The following is a 13,966-nucleotide window of genomic DNA, read 5'->3' on the forward strand; positions in this document are numbered from 1 at the left end:
CCTCTGGTGGGAAAAAAAATTGCAGCTACCAAGAAATCAGCAGCTGAGAAGCCTGCAGAAAAGAAACCCACTACAGAAGAAAAGAAGCCTGCTGCATAAACTTAAATTTGTTTGTTCCAAATGGAGATATGGAGAAAGGGGAAGCCTTAATGCACTGTTGGTGGGAAAGCAAGCTGGTGCAGCCACTCTGGAAAATGGTATGGAGGTTCCTCAAAAAGTTAAAAATAGAACTACCTTATGATCCAGCAATTCCACTTCTGGGTATCTATCTAAAGAAAACAAGAACACTAATTTGGAAAAAAAATCCAAAGATCAAAATAGCTTTTCCTGTAGGAGCCACTGAGGTTGAGAGGAGCATGGCTTTCTCTCCCTGCCATGGCATGTGCCTGCCCAGTGGTATCAGTGTACTTCGAAAAGAGGGAGTTTTCTGGCAAAAATGTCCCTTTGCCTGCTGTGTTCAAGGCTCCCTTTTCACTAGGTATTGTGAACTTTGTTCATAGCAACTTGTGCAAAAACAACAGACAGCCCTATGCTGTCAGTGAATTAGCAGGTCATCAAACCAGTGCTGAGTCTTGGGGCTCAGATTTCTAGAATTCCAGGCAGCGGGACTCAGAGTTCTGGCCAGGGTGCTTTTGGAAATGTGTGTCATGGGGGTTGCATGTTTGCACCAACCAAAACCCAACACCACTGGCACCGCATAGTGAACACAACACAGAAGCGATATGCCATGTGCTCTGCCCTGGCTGCCTCAGCCTTACCAGCGTTGGTCATGTCTAAAGGTGATCAAAGTGAGGAAATTCCTGAACTTGTTTTGGTGGTTGAAGATAAAACTGAAAGCTACAAAGAGACCAAGGAGGCTGTTTTGCTTCTTAAAAAACTTAAGGCCTGGAATGATAGCAAGAAGGTCTATGCCTCTGAGCAAATGAGAGATGGCAAGAGCCAAATGTGTGGTATCCAGCCCAGGAGACCCTGCGTCCTCTATAGTGAGGACAACGGTATCATGAACGCCTTCAGAAACATCCTTGGAATTACTCTACTTAATGTAAGCAAACTGAACACTTTGAAACTTGTTCCTGGAGAGCATGTGGGACGTTTCTGCATTTGGACTGAAAGTGCTTCCCGCAGCTTAGATGATCTGCGTGGCACTTGGCGTAAAGCTGCCTCCCTCAAGAGTAACTACAACCTTCTCAGGCACAAGATGCTCAATACAGACCTTAGCAAAATCTTGAAAAGCCCAGAGTTCCAAAGAGCCCTCCGAGCACCACACAAGAGGATTCATTGCCGAATCCTGAAGTAGAATCCACAGAAAAACCTGAGAATCATGTTGAGGCTAAACCCATATGCCAAGACCAGGAGCCGGAGTAACCATTCTTCACTGGAGCAAAAATCACAAACTCCAGATGGATAAGGTAGCAGCAGCACTGGAAGCCAACTCAGATGAGAAGGGGGTTCCAGGCAAGAAGCCTGTGATAGGGAAGAGAGGAAAGGAGGCTGTTGGCATGAAGAAGCAGAAGAAGCCTCTGGTGGGAAAAAAATTGCAGCTACCAAGAAACCAGCAGCTGAGAAGCCTGCAGAAAAGAAACCCACCACAAAAGAAAAGAAGCCTGCTTGCATAAACTTAAATTTGTTTGTTCCATAAATGTCCGGTCATTTTGGACACCTAATTCTGAATAAATATCTGACCAAAGGCAGTGAAGGGGAAGAAAAGATCAAAACAGTAGGGTATTTGCATATTATACCCCTGTGTCCGTTGCAGCATTACTTATAATAGGCAAGATATGGAAACAACCTAAGTGGCCATCGATGGGTGGATAAAGAAGTTGTGGCATATATATACAATATTATTCAGCCATAAAAAAGAATGAAATCTTGCCATTTGTGACAACATGGGTGGACCTGAAAGTCATTATGCTAAATGAAATAAATCGGAGAAAGACAAATACCATATGGTCTCTCTTATACATGGAAGCTTAAACAAACAAACAAAAACCAAGCTCATAGAGAACAGATAGGTGGTTCCCAAAGGGTGGGAAATGGGAGAAATGGGTGAATATTTTCTTAGTTTAAATAAATTGAATTAAAAATAAATCACTCGAGTTTATCAATTAAAATCCAAAAGCAGATTTAAAAATAATATATCAGCACCAAAATAGATTCCACAAAATCAAAGATGGATATTAGAAAAACAATGAATAAAATCCATTACATTATAAAATTTAGGAAGTATCATATGATCGTCTTCATTGATATCAAAAAGTCTTTTGATAAAATTCACACTACAGAATTCTTGCTCAGATCATTCGGATGGATTTTTCTGTAACATTGTTAAGCATAAATACAGTATATGCATATACACACATATCTCATCATATATATACAGATACATATATTTGCACACATATATCAGTATTTAAACATATATACATATGTATTTAAATATTTATATATATACATATATGCATGTGTATATATGCATTTATCCATCTATAAATATGTGTCTATGTAGATTAGTAAAAAATTAGCATTAGTGTCAAAAACACTAAATATTGCTTAGAGACACATATATGTGTAGCAAACATGTAAATATATAAATGGGAATGAAAAATACAAATTCAGGATGCAGGAGGAAAAGAGGCAGAATGAGACTGGCAAATATAATTAGGGGTCCAACTTATTTATAATTTTCTCCTCCTTAAATTGGCAGATAGGTACCTAGATTTTCATTTTTCTCTGTACAGTTTTTGTATGTCTGAAATAGTTCAGGAGAAAAGGCGATAAAAAGAGAAGAGAACACAAGCTTTTTGAAATCAAGACAAAACTCAATTCCAATCTCAACTCTGCAACTTCCTGGCTGTGGGGTCTTGACTAGGTTATTTATTTTCCCTGAGCTTCAGTTTCCTCAACTGCAAAATGAAGGTAATAACTTCTCCACTTCCTGAAAGTATGTTGCAACATTTCACAAAGTAATAAACACCTAGTGTGCACTTAACGTATTTGATACTTCTGAATTATTTCAATAAGGCCAATGTTAATTGTGTATTTTTGCATTCCAAATGTGTGGGTGTGTTTACAGGGCATATACATTTCAGTTTCTTGGAGCACAGCACTTGGGTTCTTATGATTTTACCATCCTTTTTCACATCTAACCTTTTTATTTTACACTTCCTGTTTTAATTTTAAACATGGAAGGGACAATTTCTAGACAATCAATAGAACAGCTGCTAGGGGAAAAAAATAGAAATGAAAAAGCTAAATGATTGAAGGTTGACACTGAAAAGAATAGTTTTGCAGTTAACAGCTGTGTATTCCAGAAATAAAATATCTGAAAAATTCATGATAACAAAGAGCAAAAACTGCTATCTAATATTAAGAATTCATAGCTGGAGAGCTGAGAACTATTGAAAAACAATGACAAAATTTCAGTATTGACCTTAATTTTCTAAATGAGTTATAGTTACTTGACAAGAAACAAGGAAAATAATAATAAATCCCCTCACAAAGTCTAAATTTTATGGCATTGAAGGCATAAATGAGCACTGTGAAATATACTGTAGATATCATTTTAACCTTTTAAAACATGTTTTGAATACTGAACAACAAATGTAGGTCATTGCCAATGACGATGTTCTCCTTTAACTCTAACAATTTGTCTCTGTTCTTGTCCTCCTAGTCTACCGACTGACATCACACTATGAGTCCCCCCATGACCCCCCCGCCCTCAGTTGCTTGTCTTTCCTCCTCTCAGTGGGGTAGTCCTTTGTCTTCTCTCTGTGAAGACAGCTTATAAAATTAGAAAGCCTAGATACCCAAATGTGAAGTCACATTTGCTGAATGTAACACATTGGGCAATGCTTTGCCTCTCTGAGCTTTAGTTTTATTATAAAATAGGAATTAAAGTGAGCTAACATACAACACAGACCTTTAAGAAAAAATTTAGAAGCATCAAATGCAAGGTATTATTAATCTCAGGAAATACTGTAAATTTTGGGTAGTAAAAAAGACCAGTTTCTAGGTGGTTCTTCTCCCAGGAAACAAAACAAACCCTTAGTCTATTTGGCTTCCTGTTTCTGTATCTCCCAACAACAGCAAAAGCAGATGTATATGAAAATTTCTCTGTTGTTTTCCTTAGCTTATCTGTACTTTGCAGTTCATGTGGATTACATAAGCTTTTGTGTATTCATTTAACAAATACTAATTGAGTACCTTTATACCATTTACCTGTGGGCACTGTACTAGGTGTTTTGGACACATCCATTAAAGAAAAGAAAAGAAAAGAAAAAACAAAGATCCAGGTGCCCGGGTGGCTCAGTCAGTTAAGAGTCTGCCTTGGGCTCAGGTCATGATCCCAGAATCCTGGGATCAAGTCCCACATCAGGCTCCCTGCTCAGTGGGGTGTCTGCTTCTCCCTCTGCCCCTCTCATGCTCTTTCTCTCTCCCTCACTGGCTCACTCTCTCTATCAAATAAATAAATAACATCTTTAAAAAATTATAAAAAAACAAACAAAGATCCTTGCGCTCTTGGAGTTCAGATTCTCTCTGGGGGTAGGAGTGTGTGTGGGTGGAAGAGGTAACAGACAATAAATAATAAATACTGATAAAAGACTAATATTCACAGCATATTAGAAGATGATAAATTCTATGGGGGAAAAGGGGTGGAGCAGGGAAAAGGAATGGGAAGAGTTATCAGGAAGGGGTCGTCTGCTGGGTGGAAGAAGGGGCTAGGTATGTTGTCTAACTGGGTAGGTCTCCGTGAGGAAGCAGCTTTTGAGCAAAGACTTGAAGAATGAGGGAATTACTCAACAGAATATCTAAAAAAGGACATTCCATGAATACCCACTGCCAAAGACCTACGGTGGAGACTTCTAGTCACGAATGAGAGAGCAACCAGGCCCTTGTGTCTGGAGAGGAGTGAGTCTGAGGAGAGTACCAGGAAAGGAAGCCAGAAGATAGCATCTTACCTAAAAATGCCCTACTTAAAACTTGTGACTCTTACCAAAACTTTTAAAACAAAACATCTTTGTTCTATACATTTTAAAAGCAAGAAGACTTCAATTTTTGTTCTGATGCCTACGATTGTTTCAATGAATATTTGATTCTTTTCTTATGTGTGACATTTTATTGGTAGAAGGATACACTTAGTATGCACCTTTTACTATTCTCTTTCAACCTTTTCCCTCGCTTATGATGATAGTCAGTTTTGAAAAGCATAAGACCCCCTCACACATACCCTATATTTGCTTTAAGAGCTGCTCCCAGTAGGTTGTAGCTTGCTGTCCAGGTTTTATCCCTGCTCCCCATCAAAGTCCCTCTAAGTTGTTATCCCACAGGGAAAACTCTCCAATTGCCTTAATGCCGTCCATGCAGCTGCCCAAAGAAAACAACTGTTGACAAGACTGAAAATCTAATGGGTCCCCATTCTATTTCATTACAAGGAAGGGAGAACATGGTAAACCCAAGTCATGGATCACGTAAGTTAGAAAATCAAATTCATGTTTCCCATTTTGAAGTCAAAGAAATGGAGGTGCAAGGATGTTCACTGCTTTTCTTTCCTCACAAAGCATCATGAGGTGTTGATTATGTTGCTGCTTATCCCAGGCAGGAAGGGAAATCTTACAACATCACCCTCTACGACAGAAGAGAAATTATGCTTCCTCTATCAAATTTTCTTCCTCGCCTCAGACTTTGCTTCCCTGAATTAAATTTATATTTATCAGATAAAGCTATTTAGTATTTTGCCAGGTTTGCGTTAGGAAGGGCTTAGATTTTTTTTTCTGAGAAATTTTAATAAAACATAAACTCGTCCCATCAAGATTATTTTTTAAAAATTCAGACCATCTGATCTTTAGGGCAGGATTTTTTCAACAGTTGTAATTACATTCTAACACCTTCTGTAATACATCACTGTGCTGTTTTATAGCACATTTGGGTAATAAATTCTTTATTCATTTTATCCAAATTCTGACAGCCTATAGATCTGGCATTAAATTATTTTGTTTAGGATTCTGCTATTAAGTAGCTGAATGTCAAAACAACTTAAAAGGATGTTTTAAGAAGAATGAACAAAGAGAAAACAACCCTCCTTCAGTTTGGCAGGTTTCTATGGATGCACTTCTGTGTATAATAGAAAATCATGTCACTATGGAATCTAGTATAAAGACGGCATTTTAGAAAGCTTGCATTCTTTGCTAAGTAGGGGCCGTTAATTGGTACAGTTAAAAGAAGGAACCCTGAAACGTACTGTATTTTTCTACATTCTTACTTAGCCTCTACCACCAGTTTGCTCCATTTTGATTTACGCACTCCTGCCCTGCTGGCCCATGTACACACACTCACTTTACTGGACATGCTATGTGCTCTAATGGCAATGGATAGAATCATTATCACTTTCCAAACCTCTAAGCACTAGACAGACATTTTTTTCTGATGTCTTTCCCTCAGAGGAGATCACGCTTATTGTTTGGAAAACCCAAGGCTTAGGCTGTGTGTGGGTCATCCCTCAGACTCCCTTGAGAAGAGTTAAATGAAACAGACAAACACAAACACTAGAAAGTTTTCTTCTGCCAGTTTGATAGAGTTCTTCTTTGACCAAAATGATCATATTAACCAGTCAATCAATGACAGAGTAGAGGAAAATAAAAAGGGGGTATCTTGAAAACCATCAGGAAAAAATCATGAAATATATTAACATACTTGACTGTGTAATGAATTTGTCTTTATAAAATTAAATACATTCCCATATATCACAAAACTATTATAAAAACAGATAGTATAACCCTGGAAAGAAATACAAGAAGTGTTTCACTGAAGGGAATGGAGAGATTAATTTTAAAGAGAACAGTCTACTACCCTGTTAGTAGCATAGTGAAATGGGCACTCTCATAAATGTCTAAAGAAAGCATTCTGTCAAGAAAGCAATTTGCAATATCGATCAAGAGCCGGTGAAATTTTTCATGTCCTTAATCTTAGTAATTCCGTTTTGAGGAATTTATTCTAAGGATATAGGCTAAAATGTAGGGGAGGGTTTTGGGGTTTTTTTGGGGGGGTTGTTTTGTTTTGTTTTTGCAAAATATGTTACTGAAGTATTTTTTACAGCAGTGAAAATGAAGGAAAACTTAAAAGCCCCAAATTAGGTAGGATTAGGTAATCCTTTTTCTGTTTCCCAATTATTTTGTACATACATTTCATTAAAACAGCCAGCATAATGGGTTCTCTCCATTTGCATGGATACCTTCTTAAGAAACTGAGTGCTCAGAGTGAGACAAAGAATCTTCATCTCTGTGATCCCAGAGCCTACTATAATAACTGGGGCCCAGTAGGCTCTCAGTTAATAGTAAATTAGTAAAATTTTACTTTATCTGTCATGCAATCCATAATGACCACTAAGATTATTATTTCTCCCCACCTCTCACTGTCTACACACGCATAAACATGAGAATAATTCATTCCATTTTTGCAGTTTGGCAAATTAAGCCTGTTTAAAACAAACTGAATTTAGGTTTATCCATTTGTACATATAGATAGAGCTATTGGCACGGTCATAAACAAACTGAATTATAAATCAGTATATTACCATGACAGGTATTAATGCAAAGATAATCAGTAAGATAAGAGAAAATATTTCAAGTCAGATTTAAGATTTTATATGAAATTTTCAGTGCTTGGAAAACCAACCGATTCAATGTCAGATGGATCCCAGAAGATATGTGAGGCTGATACAATGTGGAATAAAAATTACAGAGTTTAGAAAATCAATGTCATATATGTATATATGAAGATTCGGGCCATTTTCTGTATCTTACAAGTAATTTTAAGCTGCTTTAAGGGGCCGTCTATTGAGTGTAAGCCTCCTAACTCAGTTCAATTACATCCCAGCACAATGAGAAAAATTGCAGGTGAGTTCACAAAACACTGTGGGAAAACTATTTTAGACTGTTACTGGGAATTTGTCTGTACATAGAAGTGTAATAGCTGCACTACAATACAATTCTGGTCTTTGCAATTTACTCTAAGGTGTGCCAATCCTCAGTGAACTGTGTGAGAAGGGGACTATGAAATCATTATTTACCTGAACTGTAATACATTCCTATCTTACTCCAGGAGTAGACTTAAATAAATCAATAAATGGAAGGGTTCATGTGTAGAAGATTGAAGTGCCCACACATACAACTTTTATTCAGGGTTTGAGGGTGGGAGGAGGTAGAAAATGATTTCAGTAATAACAAATTGGAATACTAGTGGAACCTTTAAAAGGCATGAAGAATTAAATCCACTTAATTTCTGAGTATCTGTTAATGTCATGTAACTCTGGATAACATTTAAAAAATCATACATGAAAAAATAAACAGCTAAATGTTGGGCAAGAGAGGGAAAACTCACCTTAAACAACTGAAGCAATTCCTCTAGAAAGGAGAGGGAAGGGAGAGGAGAGGGAAGGAGAGAGGGAAGAATGAGGGAGGGAGGAAGAAATTTAGAGCTCTTATCGTACGTAAGCCACCCTCTTACAGGATGTTGACTAGCTCCCGGACAGGTGGGCAGCAGACAAGGTCTTGGCCACCCTGAGGCAGAGACAATATGGCACATCAGAAGGATGTACTTTAAAGTCAAAGCCCCTGAGTTTTGAAACTCAGTTTTACCATTACCAGCTAAGACAATCTGATCAAAATAATTACTTTAAGTCCCGACATCTACATGTGAAAACAAACTTTGTCTATACCATAATATCTTATAAGGTAAAATCATATATTTTCTCCTCAATACATGTTTTTCTAAGTGCTGCTCAGTAAATAACACCTTTCCTTTTTCTCAGAGCCACGGGGGGCGGGGTACACAACAATCAAAACTACATCTAGTTGCAAACATTATTTTCTGAACTCTTCAGAGATTGGTGTTGGTGCTTTTTAGGGATGTTGGTGGCTCCAAGAATCCTGTAAGTGAAGCTGAGTTTTAATTAAGGACCCTGGATCCAAGACTCAATGTAGAGAGAGTGTAATTGTGTTTTATACCCTAAAAAGCTGTTTGAATATATTTCCTTGCATTCAGGCATTCAAATAAAGTTTGTTAGATAACCGTAGGTTTGAATACTCCAATGAAGATGGATAATTTAATATGACAGGAAAAATGGTAACACTCATAACCCATGTTTCGCAGGGCACACTGGCCTGAAAGAACAAAGCTTTGCGTCAGATTAAGAGTAGAGACATCGAAAAGCAGAAGAGATGGAACTCCACCCCACTGGTCATTCCTTCATTTCATTCAACAAATACTTATTGAGTATCACATATGAACCAAGCACTCTGCCAGGCACTGGGGGTATGATGGTGAACAAAAGTAGACATGGTCTTTCATGTACCTTAAGATCTGGGAAAGGCAGTTGAGCAAATAACAAGGAAGTCTTACCTAGATAGGGGCAAGGGGGTGCTTGCAGTTAAGACGGGTGTCCCTTAGGTAGGAATGCTTGAGCTGAGTTCTGAAATATCACCTGGAGTTAACCAGGTAAGGGGGGGCGCACAAGGTCAGGGGGAACATTAAGGACAGATGGAAGACTATTTGCAATGATCCCACTGTCAGAGGGAAACTACCACATCTGGGAATGAAAGAAAATCTAAATGGCTGGGATAGGAGCCAGGATGCAGAGACTAGTTGAAGGGGAAAAGGGAGGTTGGTAAAGGTCAGGCTTGACTTTCATCTTAAATGCAGAGAAATCATCGAAGGATTTTAAGCTGGAGAAGTAGTGTGGAGAGAAAAGAGTAATAGGATCAGATTTGCCTTTTGAAAAATCCACTGTTCCTAAGGTATGGAGAACCCATGGCTGGGAGGGAAGGACAAAGGCAGATGAATTAAGAGGCTACTGCAGTAAATGGTGCAAATCTAAGTTCGTTGTAAAACTTTTTGGCTGCCTTTTCCTCCCTGGGAGCCTAGGAAAAAGACTTTATTTCCTGGAGAAAACCTGCCCTCTGTAATGGAGATGGAAGGAAGTCGATTAATTGAACATTTAGAAGGTAAAATTGGCAAGACATAGTAATGGATTGGATATGGTTGCAAGATACAAGGGCTAGTCAAGGGTTTGTACAACTGGACAGATGAGAATGCCATTCATTTGGGGAACAATGGAAACTTATTATAAGTGAAATGGGTAATGTTAATTGAGCAGTTACTATGCAACAGTCATTATTCTAAATGCCTTGCACACTTTATTAAATTCGTTTTGTGTTTTTTTATAACTCTGTGATCTACTGTTTTCTCCATCTTATAGATGAAAAACTGAGGCAGAGAAAGATTAAGCAACATGTTCATTTTACATATCAATACAAGTAGTGGATCTATGTATTGAGTCCAGAGCTATGCTTTTTCACCACTTTATGATGTTTCCTCCCTGTTCAAGATGTGTTTCCCTTAGCTCAAACGAAAGGACCTCTTTTTCCTTCCCAGCTCACCTTGTGGTTTTCATTCTCTTTCAGTGGTCACTTCCAGTCCTCACAACAATAGCTTCCTCATAGCTAAGTTGCTATCAATTCTCCAGACTGAAAAATATTTCTGTCTCTGTGTTGACAATACCTCTCTGGGCCATAACCTATTGCTGTAATTTGAGGTTGAGAGACACGGAGAAGATTCCAACTTGCATTCCTAATGGTCCAATGAAGGTTTACAGACAAATGAATTTTCTTGGTCTGCTCAGACCGCCATCACAAGATACCGTAGACTGGATGGTTTCACCAATAGAAATCTACTTTCTCATCAGTTTGGAGGCTGATTGTCTAAGATCAGGATGCTAGCAGGGTTGAGTGCTGGTGAGAGCTCTCTTCCTGACTTAGAGGTGGCTGTCTTCCACTGTGTCCTCCTATAGCCTCGCCTCAATGTTTGCACATTGAGAGAGAGGGAGAGAGGGGCAGGGGGAGGGGGAGAGAGAGAGAGTTAGTTCTCTCTCTGGCTCTTCTTCTAAGACCACCAATTCTATTGAACTCGGACCCTGGCCTTATGGATTTGTTTAGCCTTAGTTACCTCCTAAAGCCCTGTCTCCAAACACATTCACATTGGAGGTTAGGGCTTCAACATATGAATTTGGGGGGAACACAGCTCAGTCCATGGCATGGACCCAGGGGTCTTCTTTAAGAAAAATAACAAAGAATTAGTCCAGAATTCTCAAAGGCCCTTGAAATGATACTTCTCCAGCTTCTCAGTAACTTTGCCTCTGATTAGGAAGTCATTAGATTTCTGTTCAGCTCTAACTTGGGAGTGTTCGGGGAACGGCACAGGGAATCCGTGGAAAAGATGATAGAGTTAGGAAGCAAATCTTAGTTCAGTGAGCATGACAATAAAGCAGGAGGCCATCCCTGCAGGAAGTGTTGACCCTGGCCATTTCAGAAATCCCAAACCCTCAATGACAATGATCATCAATGTCCATACCAAACAATAGAGTCCAGGAGCAGTTGCTCAATATCATAAGTGCAATACCTTCTAGGGACTCCAGAAATAAGTAGAACAAGTTCTGAAGTGAGCAGGGAGGGTCAGGAGAGGGGAGACAAATGTAGCAGGTGGGGATATCTGCTAGAGAAACCACTGAAACTGTGATTCCCCATACAGTGGTGTCCGCTGGTGTGGCCTGAGACACACAAATTACATGATCTTGTGACCCCACCCAGTTTATCATGACCCTAATTTTAAGTCAAATTTAGACTAAAATACCTTTCTTCCTCTTTTTTTAAACAAGTATTTCTTTTTTTTAAGATTTTATTTATTTATTTGTTTGTTTGTTTGTTTGTTTATTTATCTGAGAGAGAAACAGCATGAGAGGGGATAGGGTCAGAGGGAAAAGCAGGCTCCCCACTGAGCTGGGAGCCTGATGTGGGGCTGGATTCCAGGACACTTGGATCATGACCTGAGCCAAAGGCAGACGCTTAACCGACTGAGCCATCCAGGTGCCCACTTTTCTTACTCTTATGTTAAACTCTAAGAGTCATCCCCAAGCACAGTATCCACACATTTTCATTTTTCAATGGTACCACTCCATCCTCTCTATTCAAATGACCAAACCATCATAGTTCACTGAGGACTGAGGAATTTTCAGGAATGTGGTCTTTTCACTGCTGACACCTAGACAGTTTGAGTAAACCAAGACATTTGGTTACCCTAAGTCTAACTCCTCCCCTAAGAACATAGGAGACTCTTGTTGGGTAGGGCCAGAGAAAATATTCTCTCCTTGCTCCCAGAACAGAGTGCCCAGCCCTAGCTGGTAATCTTTAATTCTGATTTCACTCAGACTCCTGGGAGACAAAGAAAGGCCACTGTTTGGAATAGTTTGGAACTCAGAGCCTTTGTGTTCATTACAAAAACAGGTGGCTGGCCCATGGCTAATATTTGATAATTTTATTCCTTAAGAAATCACATTAAAATATTATTTATCTTAATTACTGCCTTTTGGGTGCCCTTTAAATTTAACTCCCAAGGCTGATGCTTCATTGGCTTTACCCTAGTCCAGTCTTGTCAATAGGCTTGGAACTCAGGTTCCTGGTGGCCAGTCCCAGGCCCCTAATAGTACAGTACTCCGTCTCTCCCATCAAGTGCATCAAACCCTCCAGCAGATTAAAATGAGGTGCTACCAGCCTGCCAAGTGTGCCCTATGATACTCAGGTATGTAGTAGGTGAACAATATTTGACGTAGGTACTGGGACCTTTACCATGCCTGGGTTAAAATCATACAATGATGATTTGACTCTTGGAAAATAAATGTTTTTGTGTACACCTTTACTCCAGCAAAGGTGTATATAATCTGATGCAAAAAATAGCATGGTGTTCAAAAGAGCACAACTCTTGAAATCAAATGAGATCTCTGACATTTGTCAGCTACAGTATCTTGGGCAAGTTAATTAACTTTAATGAATCCCAGTTCTAGTAACTATCGAATAAAATATTATCTACCTCATAGACTTGTTTGTGAGGATTACATAAATCAACACATATCAAGCATAAGTCAGCTACCCGCCACAGAGTGAGCAGGCTGTGACACAGTTCTCTTTCTCTTGTCTTGTTTTCTTCCTGGTCTCCTCACCACTTCTCACCAAATTGTTTTTGTGACTTTAATGTCTGCGGATCTAGAATTTTCTTAAGAACATGGACATATTTCCAAATGCTTTCGAAAGAAAACAGTTATTTTGTCATTGTACTCTTAGGTTCAAAGTATAGTTTGTTTTGTATTCCCCTGAACTGTTTGATGTCTGAAAAGTAAACCATCAGGTTAAAGGTTTCTAAAATCCAATATGATTAAAAAAAAAATCTATTGAACATAGCAGTTTTTCTCTCCAGGTTCCCTTGATAATATTGGTACTCTACTTCAGATTTCTAAATAAAAAATGTTAAGATTAGAATACTGCTGTGTTCTGTGCTCTCACACAAGAGCTACCCTTGGGCAAAAGGACTTCCTCTCTCATACTCTCTCCGTCCCTGAACTCACTGCTTCCACAGTTATTTTTCTGCTTTTCTGGAAAAACCTTTCCATCATTATCACCTGGGAGAAAAACACTCACAGAACAATCTCAGTATTTTCCAATAAAAAACAAAACAAAAACTTGATTTAGAAAGTACCTGGTAAAAGAAGGTAATAGTGAAATGCTGATGACTACTTCCCTGACTACTATTTTATGTGGGTATAGGAGCAACCAATTTTTATAACCTCTTGTTTTGTGCTACAAAAATATCTTAAGGAACACTAGATCTCAAAACAGACTACCATCCATTAATAATGTCTACATTTCCTGGGAAATAGGATACCTTCAGAATCTAGTTATTTGCTTGTGATTCATTTCTTACTGAAATTCTATTATCTTACAACAACTAATGGAATATATCTCAGGGCCTAGTGCCATCAGATGCATTTTAGAAAATTACTATTTTATATGAGCACTGTTGTGCTTATTTTAATTGATGGGGCTTACATTAAATCATCAGCAAACAGATCTTTTAAAGGAATGAG

The 13,966-nt window shown here is 38.6% G+C and overlaps 1 pseudogene; it reads left to right on the top strand.

Moving 5' to 3' along the window:
- The first annotated feature begins 351 nt into the window (after nt 1–351).
- On the top strand, nt 352–1,639 carry LOC113928536 (annotated as a pseudogene).
- Nucleotides 1,640–13,966: the final 12,327 nt, after the last annotated feature.

The sequence above is a fragment of the Zalophus californianus genome, chromosome 5 (genome assembly GCF_009762305.2).
Source record: "Zalophus californianus isolate mZalCal1 chromosome 5, mZalCal1.pri.v2, whole genome shotgun sequence".
Lineage (NCBI taxonomy): Eukaryota > Metazoa > Chordata > Mammalia > Carnivora > Otariidae > Zalophus > Zalophus californianus.